The 25,049-nt window shown below is 39.8% G+C and overlaps 1 protein-coding gene and 1 long non-coding RNA gene across 3 annotated transcripts in view; one reads left to right on the top strand and one right to left on the bottom strand.

Annotated features, from left to right (window-relative positions):
- Positions 1–25,049, top strand: part of Spon1 (spondin 1) — a 283,414-nt gene that overhangs the window by 117,022 nt on the left and 141,343 nt on the right. The gene's annotated exons all lie outside the window — the stretch shown is intronic.
- On the bottom strand, positions 105–19,159 carry LOC147827985 (uncharacterized). Its single transcript, XR_015451441.1, has 3 exons — positions 18,997–19,159; positions 3,979–4,087; positions 105–1,698 (listed from the first exon to the last, which is right to left on the bottom strand). It is a non-coding gene; the product is annotated as an uncharacterized LOC147827985 (long non-coding RNA).

Below are 25,049 nucleotides of genomic sequence, written 5' to 3'. Positions count from 1 at the left end.
TGAGAACTTCAACATACTTTTATTTACATTGGTTATATCTATTGATGTTCACCATATCCAAAATTAAAATTGAGAAATATTTAAGTATTAGTCATTAATTTTAAAGTAACATACCACTACTACTAATTTAAAAATGTATGTTTAATTCTGAACTTACATGTTCACATAAATAACATATTTTATGAACGTGACTATATTATTTAAAAGAAATTAGTGAAAAGAATGTCATCATTTTACATTTTTGAAAACCCTTTTAATATCTGACTTACTAAAAGGCACATGGATTTTCATTCACTTTTGTTTCTGCACTCAGTCTATTGTGATACATTTTGGGTTGATGTATATGACAAAAATCCTGTTTCACATGGAAAAATGAAGAACCTTCCCGGATAATTACAGACAATTTTCTTTGCTACTACCCCACAAACTACTATAAACTCTATTACAAACTACAAACTCTACAAATGGTAGTTTTTTTTTTAAAGGTTACTTATATGGAATACTGAAACTATGTCAATGGATTTGTACACTGTTACATTAAAATGCATTATCTTCCATCTGGGATCTTTTATAAATGTATGGTTTTATGACATGATACATTGGTCATTTGGAAAATATTACTTCAAAGTGTTATGTATATCATCCAAGTGCCAACGGTTCATTGAATAATATAAAAAGTCACATCTGTTAATATGAATGCAAATCTCATCAGAAAAGTGTTTGAGTGCTGGAAAGCCATCAAGTTCATAGTGATGGATACAAATTTTTCCAAGATGTGGATTTTTGCTTGAAAGCTTAAATTTTATCATTGGCAACAAATACTGTCAGTTGTTTTCCTTCAAGTGACAGGTTCACTTCATTTTTGAGAACATGCCTGCCAAATTCCCAAGTCTGAATAGCCATAATTTGTGCGTCATTTGTTCTTTCAAGTAAAAGCAATGTTTTCTGGATGTAAAAAGTGGCTAGTTCAGCTTGCACCTCAAAGAATTGCCTAAGTGCCTTCCATCAGGACAGTCAGAGTACCTCAGTACCTGCAGGAGTGCTTCTCCATGTTTTGCAATTAGTCATAACAGAAGAATTAAACAATATGTACTCAAAGGTACAGATTCAAGAAAACGAATCCTTTTTATTGTTACATCAAGGACATTCTTATGTGAAACTGATGCTTTTGTTGTCTACTTTGAATACACGGCAGTGAAGAATGCATTGCCTGATATAGTTCAGGGCCACTGCCTTGATCCGAGCTCAGTGCCAGTATTTATGTCCACACATTGCAAAAAGCAAATAATGTCTTAGTACTATGATAACAATCATCACCTCTCAGGGCCCCCAAGAGGCTTTCAGAGTCCCCAAGAACCTGTTTATCACATTTTGAGAACATCTACGATAGGGTGAGATAGCAGCCCAAGGTGTCTGACCCTCAGTTCTGAGTAACTTGACCCTGAGAATTCACCTGGGACCTCCATGGAGGATTGAGCAGCACCCTGTGCTAAGCCATCTCGAATGGTGGACCACATCGGCAGGTGGCCCTTTTCAACCATGGTGCAGAATGGTTTATTCCAAATGCTCTCTCCAGGGTTCCCTCCTCAGGAGTTGAGAGCACACTGCAGTCCTCTCTTTAGGAGGGTAGAAGGTGGTGAGATAGGAATGAAGTCAGGAGAGTGGCCTAGATGGCCCGTGGCTTTCCTCCTCTGTTGTCTATGTAGAAAGAGTGAAGTCTTTTGAAAACATTCCCAATGGAGTAGCTCCACAAATTCATTTTAAGGCTGGATCATAATAAGTTTTACTTTCTAATTTTACAAGTGAAAAATATCCTGAAGCACAAAGACATTACAGGCTCAGATCACATAACCAGCAAGTGTCTGAACCAAATCAAAACTTAGATCCTGGTTGCCTTTTGCCTTCCTTTGGGGGCTGTCGCAAGGCAATCAATCTTCTGTCCTCTGCAGTAGAATTCTGCATCTTATACCCACAGCGTCTTTTAATAAAGTTCTGCTATCTAACATGAACTCAACTGGAACCAAATTCTGTACCTTTCTGAGGTGTATAAAGACCTACTCCACAGAGCTCCTAACTCAGGAAGAGAAGTTCTGAATTTGCTGAGCCTGGTCAGAGTTCCTGAATGCTGCAAGCTCCCCAGTGTCTGGTCTAGGCACTGCCAGTCTCTGGTGCCCAGTATCGGGCACTGTGGGAGCAGCTCTTTCCCAAGAGCAAGGTGACCAAGCACATAAGGGTGTCCTGAGGACTGGGGACCTGTCCAGTCTTTGGCACAGGATTGGGAACACCCAACAAGATGCTGAGGCCCTTTAATCTGTAGCTCTCACATAGCACCTGAGTTTTTGACAAACGCTTTCATCCCATACAGACCCTGTCACCTCTCTGGCAATGGAAGCTGCATAACTTCCCCCTTTTGTTACAGCATCAGTTTCAATAATGTTTAACAAATACATATTGACGGTAAGATATTTTTTCCAGGAGCCAAGCATTTTTTATGTGATAATACATTACCTAAAATATTACTTTGGTCACTGGGAAATATACTCTACATAATCAAGTTTAATTTTACAATGAGATTTAGTCATCTTTTCCATTGGGGCACTTATTTCTAAAAAATGTCTAATCACATGAAAACCACCGCTCTTCTTGGAAACTATTTTTCTTTATGTATTCATTCATATGCAATTACTATATCGCATTCAAATACATTGTGTCCTACTTTCTGTGCTTGATTTTTTATAGTCATAATTTATGATATCAGCCCACTCCAAGCAACTTATCTATTCTTTTATTGACCATGTGGGTGTCAACTCTTTAGGTAACAGAGACAGCACTACAATAATAGAAAAAAAACCTTTGTATGTAAAATCTTCCTCCCCTCTTCTCTCTTCTTTGGAATTATTTCCTTGAAATGATTTCCCAAGAGTAAGACTGCTAGCTCAAAAGATAATGGGCCTCTTGTTTGGCTCTTGAGATTGCTTGCCAGATTCTTCTGAAAACATTTGTATTGATTCACCATGTTACTGGTAATGAATAAATAAATCTATTTCCCCCAGCCTCATCATTCAACTCAAGTCCTTTTTGTTTGGATTTGGCCAATTTAATGGTTATAATAAATGAATGATTATTTTAAATTGGCATTGGTTTAATGACTAACACACTTGAATGTGGTTTTTTTAATGTTTATTGTCCTTTGCCTTTTAAATCACTTGAGTATTGTCATGAATCAGGTCTAATTTTGTTCATTACCTCCCTAGGGCTTTGCTCATCTGGCACATTGAAAATTCTGAATAGTGTTGAATGAATGAATGAATGCATGCATGCGTGAATGAATGAATGAAGCAGTTACAAAATGAATAAGGAAGACTGTGTGGATGGAGATGAACAACGCAAAGCTACTGAAGAGGTCAGGCGATGACAGGGATGGGGTCGTGCGTGGCCACTGAGTGGAAAGCAGACCGGATGGAGCCAGTGGTGTGAGTGAAGATGGGTTGGGAGAACATTGCAGCAATATAGTGGGTGATGGCGAGGCCTGGGCCATGGTGGTAGAAGGGGTAGTGGGGTGGATCGATAGATTTCTTCTCTCTCTCTCTCTCTCTCTCTCTCTCTCTCTCTCTCTCTCTCTCTCTTTGTTTTGGTACCAGGGATCGAAATCAGGACCTTGTACTTGTGAGGCAGGCGAGGTACCACTGAGCTGAATCCCTGGCCTGATTTGTTCTCTCTTTTACTGGTAAATTCTGTCATGGATTGGATATGGAGGAATGAGAGACGCGTCAAAGCTGACAAGCCAGGTGTCTGTCCTGAAAGTGGAAGTGCTCTTGGTTGTTAAAATACTCTCCAATATTATTGTCTTCCTATTTTTATAAATGATTTTGAAATTGTGTCATCAAGCTCTGTAAAGGATCCTGTCAGAATTTCAAGTGCGATTGCATTAAATCCAAAAATTACCTTGGGAATAATTGTTAGCTTTATAATATTTACCTTAGTTTCTTCTCATTTATGAATAAAAGCGGCCATTTCTGGGGTTTCTTAGCACAGTGCCAGGAACAGTGGCAACACAGATTGTAGGCTTCTTCTCCCAATCTACCTTCTGAAACAAAATTAAATATTATAGCAGCCAAGGCTTCCTAGAGAAATAGAACCAATAAGCAAGAGAGACAGATAGATATGGAGATTTACTACAAGAAATAATTACTCAGCTATGGAGGCTAAGAAGTCCCACGATTTGCGACCTGCAGGCTAGAGACTCAGGAAAGAGAGTGGTGTACTTCTAGTCTGGGAGCAAAGGCCTGAGAACAGTGGTAGTTGATGGCATAAATCCCAGTCCAAGGGCAGGAGAAGACCAGTGTTCTAACACAGGTAGGCAGGAAGAGGCATACTCCTCCTTCCGCCATTTTGTTCTTTCCAGAGCCTCCACTGATTAGATGATTCCCAGCAACACTGGGGAGGATGCTCTACTTTATCCAGGTCACTGATTCAAATGCTAATCTCATCCAGGAACAGCCTCAAAGACACACCCAGAAATGATTAATCTGGACACCTCTTGGCATAAAATTACCACATATTTTCAACAAACAATAATCCCACACTTCTCCATCACTGGGAAATCCCTCTCAAAGCAGAGTAATTCTGACCATCAGTGAGTGTCTCCCCACTTGCAACCTTTCATCCTTTTATGGATGGGGAGTGGAGAAGGAAAGTTGATGATCAGATCTTCCAGTTAAACACGGAAGGTCGAACACATGTTAATTTCTGTTTATCCCCCAAATCCTACAAAGACAACAGTAGATGAATAAGAAGATACAAAGCCACAAAAAAAAAAAAAAAAAAGGAAAAAAGGACACAAATGAAAGAGCACGAAAACTGAGATAGCAAATAACAAGTAGCAACTGTGTTAGCAAAACAAGGCAAGCTGAGTCTTAAGTGCCTGCCTCCAGGTCACTGCTGGGCACCAGCCAACTCCTGTATGGAACACAGGGAAGGCAAAGCCAGATGCTCAGCATAATGAGTGAAAAGACACATTACAATGAAATTTTAGAATAAAGGGAATCAGGACAATCCTAAAAGTAGGCAGAAAAATATGTAACACTCAAGGGATCAAGAGAAGGTAGAATCAGACCGCTCCACAACAACAAAATTACAGGACAGCTGAGCAATGTCAATGTCACAATTGGTGGTTATGAATTCTCAGGGGAAACCTGTTTGTTCAGCCCAGGCTGATTTGATTCACTCTCTTGTCATGTAGCGGCTGGCTTTCTTTCTGGCTCCTCTTTTCACTGAAAGTTTGCTTTTCCAGGGGCTCTGCCTGTAAAGGGAATGGTGCCTCAGATTCCAGCTCAAAGAGATCCACATGTCTCCTTTCTCTGTGTGACCACTGAAACTGAAGCCTGTGGGCAGCCACAGCATCAATCCAAACTTGCAGCTTACGAGTTCCTTCTCTCTTTGGTTAGGCCTCACAAGGTTTCTCTTGTTTCTCTAGTGCTTCTGGGTATTTGACTAGAGGAGTTTGGGGGGATTTTCATTGTAACCCACTTTCCATCCTTCCCCACCCTGCTCTGGGAGGTTGACCAGAAGGGATCTCACTGCCTGGCTCCCTTGCCCTCTGGCCTCCAACTGGGTGTGGCCATTGGGAACTCAAGGACGGAGGAGAGTGAAGTCATGTCTTTATATCACTGTGCCCCTTCCCTCACCGTAGAGGCTACTGATGAGCAGTCCTCTTCCAGAGGGCGAGGCTTTGACTAACCTTTCTCCTGGCTCCTGAGACTGCTCCCTCCTGGGGGGGTAGCCTTCAGGTTTCAGGGCGCTCACCCTTCCCAGCCAGCTGTCTTTCCTTTGCTGCTCTCCTTCACCCCTTCTGTCTTCCTACAAGTTGTCTCCTCTCTTGCCCCATTTGAGTGAGCCATCTGTTTCCTTTGGGACCTTGACCCCTAATCATTTTTAAAAATTGATTCTTAGACTCTCTGTTTACATGGGTTGCCTTGATAAAACAAAATGCAGAATGAACAAATACAATAAATGCACTTATTACCCTAGGATTTTGCCTCACTATAGAATTTTGTAGAGGATAATACATGGCCCCATCCTGCACCTTCCTTGACTGTCTCAGAACCACTTCACTTGTTCCCCCTATACTACTTCCCCGACCCTGGTCTCCCTGGACCTAAGATATTCAGGGGAGGCGAGTGGCAACTGTCTTCTATCTGGGTCCGTGTCTAAACTCAGATGTCAACCATGTTCTGGTTCCCGAGCCTTCTGATTCCCTCTCCCTACATAGCACTGCCTCTCATTTCACCTCAGACATTCAAAGAGCAATGCTAAGTAGACCCTGCAGTGCTCACTTGTCAGGTGGATGGTTTCTTAACTCTAACATTTGCACAGATCATGTTTCTAGCCTTAAAAATATATGCAGTTCTGGGGCTGGGGCTATGGTACAGTGCTACCTCCTTTGCCTAGCATACACAAGGAAAGCCCTGGGTTCCATACCCAGCACTACAAAAAAATTAAAAGTCCAAAATAAAAATACAAGTTCTGTAAAAACTGAGACTTGGTTAAATTTTAATTTTTCCAAAATTATTTCCCTTCGCCCATAAAAACTTTCCAGTTTCTTTCCTTATGAACTTAATTCATACAGATATAATATATAGAGATAGATCCATATATATATATATTTATATATGTAATTCTGAGTGATTTTCCAGGTTTCATTATACTTTCTGCCAGATATAATTTGTATGTAAGAATGCTATTGATCATATTCACTTTTATTGCACATGTATACCTTTTCACTAATAGTTTTACCCAAGGTCCCTTGGATCGCATTAGGTAATCAATCATAATTTGTTTGAAAAAAGCAACATGTTTTGGTTTTTTAAATTTCTACGCTATTATTTCTATTGTCTCCCTCTTGTTCATTAGCAAGAATCACAAGTACAATGTTAATAATAATGGTGAAAATGTAAATGAAGGTAATCATTATATATTGCAATTATATCCTAATAAAAAAGTCAAAAGATGAAAATGGATAGCCTTGTTTGCTCATTTTAAATTCCTTTATTATCACTTAAGAAATAATGTTAACTCTTGACTTCAAGTATGTTAGAGATACCTTCTTTCCATTTTTTAGATGGATGTTGGATTTTTTTTAATGCCACTCTGACACCTATTGTTATGAACATATAATTGTTACTACTTAATCTATTGTGGAGGATTATAGTTACTAGTGTTCATTTTCTAGAGCAGTCTTCCACTCTGTGATGAACTTAAGCATTTTTCTTTAGTATACATGCGTAATTAACTCCACCTAATACTATGTACTATTGGAGAGGCATATTAATTTTTTTATACATTTTCCTCCATAATGCTCACCTTAACATGAAATGAATACTGTGTTCCCTATCTATAGAAGAGGAAATTGAGTCTCAAGAAGGTTAGCAAAACTGTGGAAGAGCCAGGCTTTGAACCCAGGTCCATCTAACCCAGAGCCCATACTACCACGCCTCTCCTTTAATGTGGTAATCTACCAGAACTGTCTTTACATTCTTCACATCTGTATCCAAGAGTAAAATGATGCATTGTTTCTGATTTTTAAATCTGTCCTTTCTCTGACTTTAGAATCAACACCATAGAGTATAGTGGTTAGTTGTTATCCATTTCTATTGTTAAGTAATACTTTCAAAGAATTATCTAAAACAGTACTTTTCCCCCAATCTTCACCCTCAATTCTCTTCCAATTCCTTCATCAGTTATTATACACAGGCTCTCTTGTGTTCATTTTAGAGTTTTATTTCTTTCCTTAAAAATCATCCATTGTATTTGTCTTCATAGTCCTTCACATACAACTGTAGAGTACAGTCAACTCATTCTTCTTATTTCCTGACTAAATTTACCTGGGTTTGCTTTATCTAATAAATTTTGTTAGCTGATTAAATAATGCTATTGTTTTCCCTTTTCTAATTTACATCCATCTGCTTTTGTATACTGTTCTTTTGGATTATCTCTTTGTTCCTTTGGTAAATTTTTATACTGTTTACTTGGTATGCTGATTTTCTACTTTTGTTTTTGTTAGTAATAAGTGCACTCAAGACTATGAATTTTCTTCTCAGTTGAGCTCTGAGCCCTTCCCAGAAATGTTATCATGCAGTTCTCATTTTCATTGTTCTCTTAATAGAGTGCTTTTTTGCATCTTTATCTTTTTGACATACTTATTAATTAGCAGAGTTCTTTTTAAATTTCCTAGTAATCAGAGATTTTTCATTTATATTTTTGTCCTTAATTTTGCTTTTTTATTTCACCTTGGTAAGGGAGCATATTATATATAATTTATGCTTTGTTGTATTTACTAAGGCTTTTAAATAAAATAACCTAGGACATGTTTACTTTAGGAAGCCTTTTTCTTCTTCCACCTCAGGAGCCAAGGGATATGTTATTCACTTCATGATACATGGGCATCATTGGTCTGTCCATGCAAGGACCCTCTGGCTTTGTTTGGTTTTTGTTTCATTCCATTCAACAGTTATTGTGACTACTGTCAAACTGTTTTTTCTACCCTCTTATCTTATATTTTCTGATTGTGCTATCTTTTGTTTCTTTTTTAACACTTTCTTTTCTTCCTCTTGCCTAAATTAACTTTTCATCTATTTGCTTAAAAGTTTTTTGCTTCATTTCTTTGTTTTTAGAATGGCTGTTTTTAATACTAGATGCATACTTAGGTATATTTATCTCTGTTGACTTTGTAAACATGTAATATCAATGTCTTCCTCCAGACAAAATGAATAATTTTACCTGCTCTCAGATTCTTTTGACCTCTACCACCCTTCTACCCAAATACATACTTCCTATTGATTATTTTCTCTGATTTTATTTCTTGAGTGTCATGGATAATTTCTTTTTATTCTCTTTAGTTTGCTTTATTACACAGCCATAAACTGTACTAAAGTTATGATCAGCCATTATTCTTTAGCATTTCTCTTATTTGAGTACTTTCTATGGGAGTATTTTCATAATAGGTCTTTTGCAAGACAAACTGCCTAAGGCTTTATATGCCTGAGAATATTTTTAGTGCTTTCTCACATTCAGGTGACATATGGCTGAATATGAGTCTTAGATTCAAAAACATTTTCTTTTATATTATAAAGCATTGTATTCTTATATCCAGCTGTTCAGAAGGCCAATGTCAGTTTGACTTTTGTCTTTCCAAACGATCTACTCCTTCTCTCTGTTTTTCAATCTGTCTTCCTTCCTCCCTTCCTTCCTTCCTTCCTTCCTTCCTCCTTTTTAAAAATGTCTGGCTCTTTGATGTTCTTAGCTTTTGATATAATGTGAGTGAGTGTGGATTTTTACGTTCCTTGTGAGGGTTGGTGCGTGTATAGAACACATCTTCGCTGCTTTGTTACCCCCTTCCCTGCCCTCCTCCTCCTTCCCCCGTCTCTTCACCCTCTTCCCATTTGAGAATGATCTCTCTCCCTGGATCCTATATCTCTCTTTTATTTTGTTCTTCATTTATACTTTGGGTTTCTCAGATAAGAGTAACCATGCAATATTTAAGCTTGTGTGTCTGATTTATTTCACTAGACATTATGGTCCCAAGGTGTCTCCATTATTCCTATTTTGCAAGTCCTCTAAATATGAAGCCTTTACTCTCCCTTTAATTCTGGGAGAATTATTTTTGTCAAGTATTCCCTGTCCTCTTTTTTGTCTTTCCAGTTACTAGAATTTTGCTACACTCACCTCCGTCATACCATCTGGGTTCTACTTTGTGTTCCTCATACCTTTGTGCTCCCTTCTGGGAGCCATCTTTTTTTCTTTAGTGCTAACCACCCTGCTTGTCCCAACTATTGTGCTATTTATTTCATCCATTGTGGGGGAATTTATTGTAATCTTTTACTTTGAAAGAATGCATTTTTATAAAAGTTGCAGGGATCATGCCCAGAGCTTCTGATTAGCTTTCACTGGGATTCTACAACTGTTATTTTATATATTTGCTGTACACCATTCTGTCTCCCTGTAGATACATAGTGTGGGTGTATGTGTGAACTTTTGAGAATAATAGATATGTACCTGCTTCTTGGCTCCCAGGTGCTTCAGTGTGTATTTCCCAATAAGAAGACCCTCTTTGACAAGATTACAGTACACTCTTTAACACTGATAAAATCCTGATACTAATCTATATACCTGGCCCAAATGACATTAATTCTACCTCTAATGTTCTATACAACTGTACTGCACAATATCGATCTAATACAAGCCACATGTATGAGCCACATTATGCAATTTTAAATGTTTTAATAACACATTTAAAAAGCAAAAACGTGAGGGCCACACATGTAGCTCAGTTGCCTGCCTGGCAAGCGTAAAGCTCTGAGTTTGATTCCCAGTACCAAAAATAAATAAAAATAAATAAATAAATTTTTAAAAGCAAAAAAGTGAAATTAACTGTAAGCTATTTTATCTAAACCAAGATATAAAAATTGCATTTCAACTTCAGTTATATAAAAATTTATAATTATTTTGCATTCTCTGCTCAATGGTAAATTCAGTGTATATTTTACATTTACCATACCTGCATTCAGACTTGCCACATTTTACTCACGCAGTAGCCACACGTAACTATCTATTACTGTGTAACAAAAAATAAAAATTCTGGTGCAAGATTCAATTCAGTATAACACACTGCATTTACTTGTTAAGTCTCTTTAGTCTTTCTTAACTTTCATGCTATTGACATTTTTAAAAATACAATAGCAGGCTGTTAATACATAGACTTCATTCAGCTTGGGGCTGTCAGACATTTCCACATGATGAAGTTCATTCAGTTCATGCATTTTTGGGAGGGGTTCCATAGCCATTGAACACATTTAACACCTCCTTCATGTTTGCTTCTTTTCCTGCTTCTTGTGTTTGCTTCATGTTACTAATAACTTCTCCATGTCTTTGAGGATGTGTGCTATATGTTCAGTTTCTGGCCCACCTGCTGCAGGGAAGCTGCTTCATATCTAGTTGGCTCTTCATTCATTTTACCCATCTTGCTCCTTGGGATCTGGCTCCTGTGGCAGTGATCATATAACTGTCATGCCTGGGGAAGGGCCACAGAGCGTTTCTGGAAAGGAAGGAGCCGAGGCCCAGGGATTGCCTCATTACTGTTGATATCCACATTTGCTTCTAGCCCACTGGGTAACTTCTCCAAATAATGATTCATCCTGACACTCAGAACAAAACAGGCATAGGAAGAAGTGATCTCCTTCGGTTCTAATCCCCAGACCTGCAAGCTTGGAGGGTGAAGGAACAGAGAAGTGCGTACCCAACAAACCTGTCTCCCTTCATCCCCTTCTGGCTGCAACGGAGAATAGAACTGGCCTGGTCCTGTAGTCATTTGAGTTTGTAAGACAGGAAACGACCCTCCCTTGGTGATAGAGAGGAGAAATAGAAGTACAATAATCCTCACAAACCCATCCTGCCACCAGTGGGCCCAAGGAAAGAGGTGCTGTCATCATTGCTCCATCCACCTCTTCCTCATGGGCAGGTCACCTGCTCCTTCTCCTCTGTGCAGTTCAAGGATGTCTTTGCACCCCCACTTAGTTCGGTGTCTTTCTTAGTTACTTGAGTCTGTGCTTCCCTCCACTTCTGAGGTTTCAAGGAGGAGGAGGATGTGCTATCTCATCCTTTCATCAGGAACAAGCGGTAAACGTGCAAGGGTTTTGTTGTTTCATAATCTATTTAATTTTTGGCAATATCCACCCTGTCTCCTACATTGTAGTCTGTTTAATTAGGTTTTTAAGTCTATTACTTTATCATTTTCTTCTTGATTTGTCATATTCTGATAATGAGGTTTTAATACCTTGTTCTAAAATTGCATATTTATTAATTTCTCTTTGATTTGTGGCAGTGATTACTCTCTATTTGTTGCTATGCTCTTTAAGCCCTGTAGACATAATATCATCTTGTTCTCATTAACTCTGGCTTTTATCACCATATAACTAGCAAATTAGCTTGATTTAAAACTTGTGTCTTAAACTCCACCTTGTCAGAAATCTCTCGTGGTTTTTCCTCTTTGATATATCTTTTCAGTGTTTTTCACTTTTTTTGGTAAGTTTAGACTAAGCTTTTAGAGATTTCCCTGTCAGTTATTGCATTAATCTGATGAGAAGCATTCTTTTTGTCTTTTTTGTGTTTTGTTTTGTTTCCCAAATATTGTTTAAATTTACATGTTTATTAATCCTAAACCTCTTCAATGTATGTTTGGTCATTCTACATTTTGCTTCCTAAATTTTACAGTTAATTTGTTTTGTTGTCTCTAGATTTTCTTTGGTATTATTATGGACAATCCATTTGTTTTGGTTTTGGTTTTTGCTTCCTTTAATTCACCTATCTTCTTTTTAATTCAATTGTCTTTCAGCTTAAAATAATAGGTGCTGAGGGTGTAACTCAGTGGGAGAGTGCCTATCTAGTATGCATGAAGCCCTGGGTTTGATCCCCACCACCAATCAATTGATAGTTTAATTTCTAGTTTATATAACATCTATACTTTATTAACATAGTATCTTTGATTCATCTTCATGGAAAGTTTTTGCTGTTTTTTTGTTTTTCTTAACCCCTCTCATTTCTATTTTCCACTGATTTGATCTACTGCTCAATTTGCTTGTTTTAATCTACTTCTATTCTAACAGTTCTCCTATTCCCTAACTCCTTTCACAAACAGTTCTTGGTTATTCTTATTTACTTACCGCTTTGATAGATGTTTACTAATTCAAGCTTTCTCACTATTTCAACAGCATCATCTTTTCTCAGGTCTGTCAGAGTAACCTTGGAAGCCAGGACATTGATGTTGATTATATTTCTTTTTTCATTTCTTTCTTTCTTTCTTTCTTTTTTTTTGATATGAGGGATCAAACTCAGGACCTTGTACACACGAGGTAGCCACGGCACCACTGAGCTAAATCCCTGGCCCAGATGATTATATTTCTTACAACTGAAAACTTGTGAAAGTATTTTTATTTGAATAATAGCATACCTTGAATAAAAATCCAAATTATATAGTAAAACTCTGAGCATGGTTTTCCATAACAATAGAAAACCTGGTCCTCATCCTCTTGTGACCATGTTCCTCGTTTGAAATCCACAGATTTTCCTACAGAATCCTGCTTTTTTTCTTTTGTAGTTAAGGTTTTCATTCAGTGATGTGTGTTGATCTCAGTTATTTGAAATGGAACTGGCAAGGGCTTTATTTAGACCTCCAACTATTTTATTAATGGTGACATTTTTCTTCTAGTGGATCTTTTTTCTAATCTTTGATTTTTTGTTCTGTGTTGCTTGCTCATTCACCCCAGAGCTCTATTTAGAGGATCTATATGGTACAGACAGTATTCTCAGCTCATCCCTTCTCTTTCTTCAGGAACTCCTGTCTCCCACAGTGCTGCATTCCCCATATCTGTCTTTTGCATCATTTTGTTTCTTTTTCCATGCTCTGCATGTTTTTTGCCTAGTTCATTTTCTGTCCCTCTGTTTAATTTCTGACAGCCTCCAATTCCATAATTTGCCTGTGTCATCGTTTACCCCTTCCCGCCCCATCTTCCCACAAGGAGCTCTTCTGAAACAGACGTGTCTTTCTTACATGCTTAAGAAAGAGATTGCAACAATTTTCTAAATCCTGTTTTGATTCTTGTTTCATTTCATGGTTTACTGATTCCACACCCTGACACCTACCCCACCCTGCACCCAGGTTCTTAATGTGTCTTTCTTCTCTCGTACTGCCAAACATTTTTAAAAGTTCAAAATCACCCTTTCCTCTTTTTCTCATTCTTCTTTGACCTTCTCACAGTGATGTGGCTGCTACTTCTGAAACCTTTGCTTCAGACAATTTTACTGGGACTTAAATGGGGCTTGAAATTAGAAGGATCAGACCCTCTAACTCTTCCTTCCTCCTGGAAGTCAAAAAACTATTACTGGAGTCTCTCCTTTCAGAAATAAGATGTGCCTATATTGGGGTGACCATTCAGAATTGTTATTTATATAAAGTATTACTTTCCTTCTCTCTATCAGGTAGAGTCCCATTACCGCTGAGAGGAATAAGTTCATTTATTGATAACTTGCTTGCCATTTATGTAGCTTAAATAGTCGCCTGTTTTGAACTGATTTCAGGGAGAAAAAAGATTGAATTTATTGGCAAGTCATGGATCAGTTAGTGCGTAAGCTCTAACGTCACCAGTTTCTCTAGAAAAATGGATGTGATTAACATTTAAGTTTGACACCAAGCCGAGCATTTTTCATTTACTAGTTCCTTCAAATATGTTTGCCAGTTCCAGTTCCTGTGTTGCAATGCCAAGAAATGTAGACTTTAATAATAAACACTTAATTTTCCCTTTGCATGAAAATATTCTCAACACCAAAAAGCCTTATGAAATTGTAGGAGGGGATATATACAAAGTCCATTAAACAGCAGCATTCTGTATGGTCAGGAATTTGCACACAAAACTCTGCTAAAACTAATGACATTTATGTTCTTAAGTTTTCCAAACAATGAGTTGAAAAATGCACCCTCAAGAATTATGTATGCCAAGAAAGGGCAACTATTTATAATCACAAGTAGTTTTTGCAAAGGCCTGTGCCAGGCACTATAGCCCTGGCAAGCATGCCTCCCAATTTGCAAGGAACTCTACTGTTTTGGGTTGGAAGTGAAGCATGAGCCCAGAGAAATACTTTCAGCTTTTTCCTAGTCTTAGTTAAATTCAGAGTGAAGGAACAAACACATAAGGGGACAAAGGGTATAGGAAATCTCAGCACAGGCAGCCTTGCCTTCTTTTAGTGAAAAGGATTAGTATAGGGCAGCCCTGCAGTAAAGCTGATAGCCTGTGATCAGGGAGTGGGATAGTTGTAATCCCTTTACTATACCACTGAGTTGATTGATTAAATTGAAAGTTATGAGCCAAATGCCCAGAGAGCATCTTGGATCCTTCCTGAAGTCTGTGCATATTCATGTGGTCCTAATGAGCTTCCATCAGAAGAGAAAAGTATGTACTACCTGTAGGGAACACATGAAAAAGGGCTTGGGAGGAAATGAAACTTCTTCACCACTGCCAGGAAGAGTTTAATTAAACTCTGCAAAAAGTACCACGTTTTCCCCCACTGCACGTGGAGCTTCCCCAGGGTCTTACAACTCAAGTGGAAAGGACAATGGAAAGCAGAAGCCTTTCTCTTCACATCTGGCTCCTTGAAATGGGACTGAGCGGTTTTCTGGAGGGTTTTGCTGGCTGGGACAGTTGGTGTTTACAGATGTGAGTGGCTTTCACTCACTGAATGCAAATTGCATTTGCTTTGTTGAGCACGCCCTGGGAAAACCAAAAGGAAGAAATAGTGTTCCTTTATCTGCCCACCCACATTGAAATTCAGGGCACAGTCTTTTCAGGTTTATCGGGTCCCTGAGCAACCTTTGAAGACAGCTGTCTATCTGTCTAGCTCTCCTTTCTCTGATGCACATGGATTTCTTTGACTTTGCTTTTCAACTCTCTGGTTCCATCTTTGGTGACTTGACTGAGTTGTTTTGGTAAACATTTCTTGCATTCAGACCTGAGTGACTACCCAGCTCCTGAGCTAATTCTGCCTCCCTTTTACACTTTGGATCTGTCTGCTGAAGGCAAGATCATCAGTTAAAAATGAAAGAAAACAAGTTTTAATGTGGGAGGCACAAGGCCAGAAAAATAAGCTAAAGCAAGAAAGTGTAGAGATCAGGTTCTATTTGGAATATTGAAATTCAACCCTAAATATCAGAGCAACGTGGAAGCTGCATGGGAGCATTCCCGAAGTGAGAGGCTGTCATGTAATCTTTACTTGCATCAACATCATCATCATCAACAACAAAAGAGTGGTTATTACTCTGCTGAATGGCTATATTCTGGACCATCACATACTATGGGAATCGGATCCATATTGGAGTGTCTTGAATTTGAGACTTATTAGATTATCTTATGAACATTACTTCACTTTTCTGTGCCTCAGTTTCATCATCTACAGAGCTGAGACACTCAGAACACCCACCTCATGGAGCTGTTTTAAGGATAACACCTGGGTGCATAGCTAACCACCCCACCATTTACCAATTGTAGCACTTTAGAAAAGACACTGCCTGACCTGGGCTCTAATTTCCTGTCAGAAAAGTCAAATATACACCACTGTGCTATTACAGGGTTAGGACAGTTAACATTCTTACAGTTCTTAGGGCACATTTGACATACTGTATGAGCTCACAAAGTGTTAGTCATTACTGTTTTCAAATGGTATAACACATTAATGATTTTTAGTTCAATATCAGACAAAACTGCAAGTGATGTGTTAACCATGGCAATAATGTACTTATTTCTAGTCTTGTCATTATATCCACCCAAGTTCTCAACTTTTGAATAAGGATTTAGCTCTGATCCCATTTCACATCTTGGACAAGTCCTCTTATCTGATGGACTTCCATCTTCAGTGAGAATTTGATAGAGTTTCAATGGGGCTTCTGAATTTCTTCCACATCCCCAGTGGTAAGAGGGCTGAATTCCAGAGATGTTTTATCACCCTCAGCTTTACAAATTTAAAACTGAAAGACATTCTAATTTTTTTAAAACTCATAATAGGAAGCCTAACTGAAGAAGAAAAAGAGATTGTTAGTGACTTATTTCCCATCAGAAAGGTGTTTAATAACAAATACAATATACATTGCATAATCACCCAAACAAACATGGAACTAGTCAGCTAAATTAATTGCAGGTTGATAGTTACTGACTTGTTTGTTTGTCAATAAGCTAAGGGAAGGGGTGGGGATTTAGCTCAGTGGTTTCACCTCCTGCTGCGCAAGTGCAAGGACCTGAGTTCGATCCCCAGTACCAAAAAATAATAATAATAATAAGCTAAGGGAAGTACACAGAGTTAGAAATTTATGTTTTCTGTTATTTCTGCTGACCAAAGTTAATTTTCCTTGGTTTCTCTCCCTGCTCTCCCATCTCCTAAACATATACGAGCAATTCTTAAGTGACACCTGACTCAAAGAACACTATTCTCTGGGCTGAGCAACAACCAATTAGAGAAAAAGCAAAGCCAGGTTGAAAGAAAGAAGCCCACCTAATTGTTGAGCAGAGTGCTTGGGCAGCTATTTGTCTCTCTGCCTCGCCAGGTCCTTCTTAGCCTTCTTATTTCAGCCTAAACCATCACTCCTTCGAGGAGACTTTCCCTGATGTGCCACACTGGGCTGGGGCCAGTTCTTGAAGCCCTTTTACAGCCTATTGTACCTGTCTAACTATTTATTGTTCAGTACAGCTGCTGCAGGTTTCCTGAGGGTCATGTTCCCAAGGCTATCCGTATAATTTAAAGCTTACGAAATTCAAGGTTAATCCTGAAAAAGGATTAAGACTGTTTTAAACCAACTACGAAGTGGTACCGCTGTGCAGCAAAAACATAAAGCACAGTTTAAAATTCACTCATTTACCAGCTTTGAGAGGAACAATTATTTGAGGGAAGGAAATTTGCATTTTTTTTACATGTTGTACATGGATGGGCTTCATTAATATTTTCAATCCTTTGTATATGTGTATTACTACTTTTTGTATTTTTCTATCCTCTATGCTTCATATCTACATAAAATGAGGCTGCATTGTAATTACTTGTTTATAATCTCCAGGAATCATCACCACATATTGTTCACTCCAGTACACCCCATGCCTAGCAAAATGTCTGCTCTATGGCAGTCACAGGAGAAACCTAGGGGTGGTTGAAGACAGTAAACATTGGTGTCATCTGAGAATCTGAAAAGAGGAGCAATTTTCCCTTCTCTGTGGGTAGGAAAGACAGGCATTCATTCAATCTCAAAGGCAGAAGCGAGAATTACCTCCCCCTCTGCCTTCCCTCAGCATCCTGTCCACTTCTACATCGCAGCACAGATCCTAATTGGCAGAATTACTTATCATGTTACCTGCACTAGATTGTTATTTCCCCAAGGGCAGAAACTATGTCTTGCACATGACTAGGATCACTACTTCTCAGCCAATGCAAAACAGAACAGATACCTGTCACTACCAACATGGACGAGAGATGAAAGAAAGAGCGCATGAACTGGGCTCCTGAGGCCAACTCCATCCCTTGTAATGATACTGAGGAAACATCATGAAGGGCAGAGTCTAAACCTTCTCCAAAACCTGCCTTAGTTAAATGGATTCTACTTCCTTTATAAAGCCTGAAAAATACCTCACATTAATCTCAACCCTGGAGCCTGTATTTGTGTTTAGCATCTTCTAGATGCTCCATATATTAGAAATAGTGTTGGACAAACTCCCTATAGGATGAACACATACTTTCCCTGTGTCCTCTCTGCTTTTTTCCTGTCTTCTATAATGGTTTTATGGCAGCCTCCAGAGAAATGCATTGCAGTTGACTGGGACCATCGCTATACTCCCAGCCCCGGCACCAGATCTGATAGAGCTCGTGTTGAATATATGTTACTGCAAAAACGCTTCATTGTAAAGAAAATTTTCTAAGTACTTAAAACACACACAGAAAGGGGTAATGTGTATATTGTAAAAATCTTAATAAGGCTACTCGTAATCATACACACAAAACCCTGCTAAAGCTAACAGCATTTATGTGCTTAAATTTTCCAAACAATGAGTTGAAAATATACCCTAAAGACCTGTTTATGCCAAATAAAGTTGAGTATTTGTGATCATGACTGAAATTGCTGCATATTTTGTGCCAGCCACTTCATTTCTGCCAAATATCCTCCCAATTTGCAAGCATTCTTGGGTCTGGGGTTGGAATTAAAGTAGTAAAATGCTTCTTCAGCCCAGCTTATGTGGGTCTTATTCTTCATTGATACTTAGGCTACTGTGATTAGAGTAAGATCTTAACTCTGTTTTGAAATGTTTATTTTGCTTGACAAAGTGCCATGAATTTTCAGCCAAAGAGCATGGAAATTAATTAATGGAGCTGCAGTGTCCATTTGGGAATACACAGCACCTTGAAAATGGCTCACTTTACCTTTTGTGCCAGAGGCACTGAGAGCCTGACAGGTTGTCATCCAGATATTTGCATCAGCCAAAGCAAGAAAACAGTTCTCCATCCTGGTGGCTGCTGGGATAAAACTTGAAAAAAAAAAAAAGGAAAAATCACAAAGCTAGCAGACCAAGGTCATAGACTAAAGTCTTCAACTGATCAAAGTCTTAATCACAGCAACTAGAGCTTAGATGTTTGGAAATTAACTAACAAAAATAGCACTCATGGATAAAAGGGATTGTGGAAAGCAAGATTGCTTCTTTTCCAAGAAAATACAAAAAATGCCCTGGGTGCTGATCCAGCAGGAGACCCTGGAATGGAAGGGCTCTGTAGCTTTTGTGAAGCTGCCGGAGCAGCATCTGAAGTCAGGGTCACAGAGCTTTTAAAGACAAGGCCCAGGACAAGGAGTGGGTCCCATCAAGCTGGGGTACCTGACCAAGGACATGTCATGGGATTTTCCTAGGACCCACCTTTAAGACTGGGGTTTTGAAAATTCAAAGCATTTTGAAGGTTCGGGGCATTTGTCATTGTCAATGACTACAGTGGCTGTGTGGACCTGGGTGTTAAGTATTCTAAGGAGATACCCAAAGAGTCATCATCCTGGCCAAGCTCTCCATTGTCCCCATGTAGAGAGACTACTGGAGGAACAAGATTAGTAAGGAAGGTCTACATCATCCCTTACAAGGTGATGGTCACTGTGGCTGTGTGCTGGTGTCCTCATCCCTACTCCCAGAGGCAGTGGCATTGATCGTCTCTGGTCCTGTACCCAAGAAGCTGCTGCTACACCAATGCTACACCTCTGCCGGGGACTGCCCTGCTACCCTAGGTAGTAGCTTCACCAAGCCCACCTTGTTGCTAATCTCCAATACCTACCGTTATATGACCTCTGGAAAGAGACTATGTTCACCAAGTCTCCCTGTCAGTTTTCACTGACCATCTGGTAAAAAGCCCACATCAGAGTCTTTGGAGTCTTTAGCCATGGCTATGTGCCAGGGATTTGTACAAGAAAAATTTTAAAAATTGGAAAAGTTGGGCACCATGGTGCACACTTCAGCCCTCTGGGAGGCTGAAGTAGGAGGTTTTCGAATTTGAGCCCAAACTGGGCAACTTAATAACTTAGCAAGACCTTGTATCAAAATAACATACAGAAAGTGTTAGGGAGTTAGCTCAATACACAGGCCCTGGGTTCAGTCCCCACTACCACAGAACAAAAACAAAAGTGAGTCAAATTCAAGTTCAATCCTGCTCCCAGGTTCTAAAAGCCATCACTTTCCTTTTTCAGAAGACTTTTGCAAGAGATTGACAACCGAGTATTGTCCCAGTACTGACAAGGCCTTCACATCCAATGGTTAATTAAGCATGTGAACTCTGTGGTCAGACTGAATCGTGCCTCCAGTGCTTACTACCTGTGAAATGTTAGACCAGACAGTTAATCCCTCTGCTCAGCTTTCTCATCTCTAAAATGGGGGATAATAACAATACAGACCTCATAGGCCTGTTGTGAGAACGAGGTGAATAAATATATGTAAGGGCTCAGAAGAGTACCTGGTATATATTACGTGTTATATAATGGTTAGTTACTACCGAGTCTCATCCTTTATGTCCTATTTCTTGCTTTGGACTGTAGTTCTCATAGTTGGGTCTCACTCTTCGTGCATTCCTTGGTTCCAGCAGTGCTTAGCAACTGCTTCCTGTCCACCTGGACGTGTCCTTTGTTTTTCCCTTTGCTCCATTGAGACCCATGTAGGACCCAGGTTCCCCTCCAGGGTTGAGGTCCCTCCCTTGTTTCTTCCAATCCTTTCAAACCCTGGAATTCTGCCTCTCAGAGCTGCCAGACCTCCCTGATGCCTGGTGTCTGTCTGATGCCGCCTGCTCATCTCTGCTCCAACCATCCTGTCTTTAAATTCAGCTGCCCGGGCTGATTCTGACAGCACCCTTGAAATTTGTTCATGCAATGAATCAATTTTGCAATCTTTTATTTCCCTCTAAGGGGGAACTAGGAAGCCAGACCTTATCAAGCCAGAAGAATTCCAGCTGCCTCCTTACTATAACAGTTTAATCTCTTAAGAGTCAAAAAAAAAAAAAAATCACTGAGGAAGTATTCCTATAATCATAAACTATCTCTCTTCATCAAGAGAAAGCAAGCCTGTCCTGCCCAGAATTGCATAAACAGGGCTCTTCCATTTTGCCAGGGCTCCAGGGACTAACAGGCCACCAGCTGCCACCTTGGGCTGCAGGGCTCCAGAACTCCGAATAGGGAATTTTCCATCCTGATTATTGCCTTTGCAGTATTCTCAGCTGCAAGCACATGGTGGCGGGTGTGGGTCTGAGCCAGCTTTTGTGTTCTTGATTAATAAGGCTGCGATTCTGTCCCCCTTAGCTCCAGAGCCCTAGACACTCATCAGTGAGCCAACTTTCCTGGGAGCACCTGCTGTGTGGAGGCCTCTGGAAGACAAATCACCTCCCTATGTGTATCTTGAAAAGTGTTGGAGGGAGGTAATATTCAAAGTAAAACTAATAAAGTTGTGATGCTATCAAAGCTGAAAGGATTTTCCCAGGGGCACAGAGTTCAGAAAGGATTTTTGGTTACATCACCTTAGATTAAAACAGAGATCTTTGGCAAGTCTCACTAGGCCACTGGTACTTGGTTTGTTCCAGGCTGTTCTCTCACCCCCTCCACAGCAGACCCTGGCTCCACACCCACTGTAGGTTGCCAGACACCCCCTGCTCGTGCTGCTCTCCAGGCCTGTGCACAGAAGACTTCTTACGCTTGTGACACTCCTTCCCTTGGCTGGTTGCTGGCCAGCATTTGGTTCCCAGCACAGACCCCTTTGCCCCAGAAAGGCTCTTCCAATCCCCAGTCTGGATTAGCACTTTTCTTCTTTCCTCTTTTCCACTCTGTGGCTGTCCCAACAGGACACTTTCCAGGCTGCACTGTAAATGCCTGTCCTGCTGTTTAATCCCTCTAGTACACAGAGAGATCCTTAAGGGCAGGGCTCATGCCTGGTTTCTGAGTCCCCAAGATCATGTACAGAACATCACAAACAGCCTGTGACCAGTGAGTGTTTGTTGGATTTAGATAGATTAAACTCCTCTCCACCCTGCTGCCCTGATGGGTCTGATCCCAGGATAAAAATACCAGCTCTGCAATTCTTGGCTAATGTTTTCAGACAGGCATTCCAATCTCCACATACCTGATCTCTGATCTTTAAAACATTCAGGGTAACTTTGGACTTTCTTGCTTCACCTCCTACAAGCTTAGAGCTCATCACTGTCATTTCCCTGTTCCCATCCCCATAACATGAGATCAACCTTTCACTTTCCATTTGATGAAGCTCAAATGTGGTGTAGGCCAGAGTGAAGCTTGAGAGACAAGGGGAAAAAGCAACTCTGCTTCTGCCCTCGCTCTTTCTTTGTCAGAAGTGAACTTTTCAATGAAGCATAACTTACATACCAAAAACTGAGGAAGGCATTAGCATACTGCTCAAGGTTTCACTTCACATGAACTCGCTCCTGTCACCAGCACAAAAATCAGAGCCCAAATGACTCCTTTTTGTCTTTTTCTACCACTACTTCTCCCAAAAGGCAACTATCTTGGCTTCTATCGTAGATTAAATTTTCCTGTTTTAAAAATTCTTATAAATGGAATTTTACAGTGTGTACCCTTTTATGCCTGGCTTCTTTCATTTTTATAGTTTATGGAATTCATCCACATGGTTGCATGATTTGGGTTTGTTGTTTCTCATAAGTGTGATGTTCTACTGCACAGATACTTATACTACATTTCATTTATCCATTTTCTATAGGTCCATGGATGCACATTTGGGTACTTTCCAGTTTGGTTCTATTATTAACAGTCCTGCCATACAAATGTGACTTTTGATAAATTTATATATTGATTTCTGTTGGCTATTGGACTACCTATTTTCCAATTGCTGGGAGAAAATACAGACACTTGCAAGTGAAAAGAGAAGTTTTATTTTTAGCTCATGGTTTCAGTGTGTTCAGTCCATGGTTGGCAGACTACAAGGCAGAACAGCAAGGTAGAAGGACATGGCAGAAGAAAGCTGTTCAACCCATGGCAGCCAGAAAGAATGGAGGGAAGAAAGAAAGAATGAACGAGAGAGAGAGAGAGAGAGAAAAGAAAAGGGAAAAAAGAAAGGAGAGAAGAGATAGAGACAGGCAGAGACAATAGCAGCTAGAGGGAAAACTATGTCCTTCTAGGTCACACCTCCAGTGAACCACCTCCTCCAACTAGAGCCCACCACTTAACAGCACTTTCAGCTATGAACTCATCAGTTGATTAATCCATTGATGAATATAACTGTTCCCATGATTTAGTCTTCCAAAAGCCCCACCTCTGAACACATGAGACTTTTGGAGGACATTTTTAGATAAAAACCAAAACAGTTATTTACTGGATATGGGATTGCTGGGTCATAAGTGTACCAGATTTAGTAAATATTGTTAAACAATTTTCCATAGCTAGAGATATATTAATCTACATCCTGTTGCTAGTACTTGATATTGTTGGGTTTGGGGGTTGGTTTTTTAAAAAATAATTTTAGCTACCTGGTATGTGTAGTAATAGATATTGTGATTTTAAACTGAACATCTTTTGAGTCGCAGTCTTGGGCAACTGGATGGAAAGATGAGGATACTTTGAAGTTGAAGGAAAAGGCATGATGGCAGGAAATAGTGGATAACAATGGAGAAAGGCCAACTTTACTGGGATCTTCAGGAAAAAGTTACGGAAGTGTTTCTGAGAAATACCTGTGATATCTTTCATTCCCCTAGATTGACACTCAATAGATATTAAATCTGCCAAAGATAACAGAGAAGAAACTACTTTAAGTCCACACCATGGATACCACAAAGGAGAAGAATGACAATTACAAAGATGATCTTCTGCTTAGGATGGGACTTAATGATGATAATGCAGCAATGGAAGGATTAGATAAAGAGAAAATTAATAAAATTATAATGGAAGCCACAAAGGGGTCCAGATTTTATGAAAATGAGCTCAAGAAGGAAAAACAAGTCAACCAACGAATTGAAAATATGATGCAACAAAAAACACAAATCACCAGCCAGCAGCTAAGGAACGCACAATTGCAGGTTGAAAAGGGATTGCCAAGCAGTGTTGAGGCCACCGGAGATTTGGATAGTTGTAGCAGTCTGTTGAGTTATTTCATTTTTGCACATTAAACATTTCAGCTTTCAGAATGGAGAGGATGGCATTCCCTGTGGATTTGTTGGATAATTGCAGTCATGAGGAACTGGAAAATTCTGCTGAAGACTACATGTTAGATTTAAAATGTGGGGATCCTGAAAACCCAGAGTGTTTTCTTCTTCCCAATACTACGTTATCATTTCAGATTCCTATTAGTCTGTCAAATGTAGGCTTTGTACCTCTTTATGGTGGCGATCAGACCCAGAAAATTCTTGCTCTTTTTGCTCCTGAGGATTCACTCACAGCTGTGGCTCTTTACCTTGCTGACCAGTGGTGGGTTATTGATGATATTGTGAAAACATCTGTTCCAGCTAAAGAGGGACTTAAGCAGATGATGGAGAAATGCTGTGGCTGCCAACCTGGAGCATGCGCCCATGGATCGAGATGGGTCCCCAGACAACAGCACCACATGGCACCCCCGCTGCGAGCCATGCAGAGGCTGAGTCTAAGCAACTCCCCTTGCAGCCCAAGGCCCACAGACACATATCAGCAGAGATCTGCTCAGAGGCTCTCCCCACGTCCACTACCAAGACTGAGGAGCCAGCGGGTTCCATGGGTCCCAGACCAGAGCAATCATCCTGCTCAAGTGATAAGATGGATCAGTCTGGAGAGTACTGTGAGTGAGGCCTGTCATCTAGTGGGGCACCAGGGTCTGCCAATTAACCCAGAGAATATATTGATCACATTAATGGTAATCATCCTTTCTCCTGCTATAAAGGAATAAGAATCAACCACCATCTGGAAGCACTCCAACTTCAGTTCACTCTGATGCAGCTGATGCAACCTCTAAAGACAGAATGGGGAG

Source organism: Heterocephalus glaber, unplaced genomic scaffold (assembly GCF_053883595.1).
Source record: "Heterocephalus glaber isolate CG9 unplaced genomic scaffold, H.glaber_assembly_v1.0 deba00001428, whole genome shotgun sequence".
NCBI lineage: Eukaryota > Metazoa > Chordata > Mammalia > Rodentia > Bathyergidae > Heterocephalus > Heterocephalus glaber.
The sequence above is the reverse complement of the archived record's forward strand: the minus strand, read 5'-3'. Positions and strand labels throughout refer to the sequence as shown.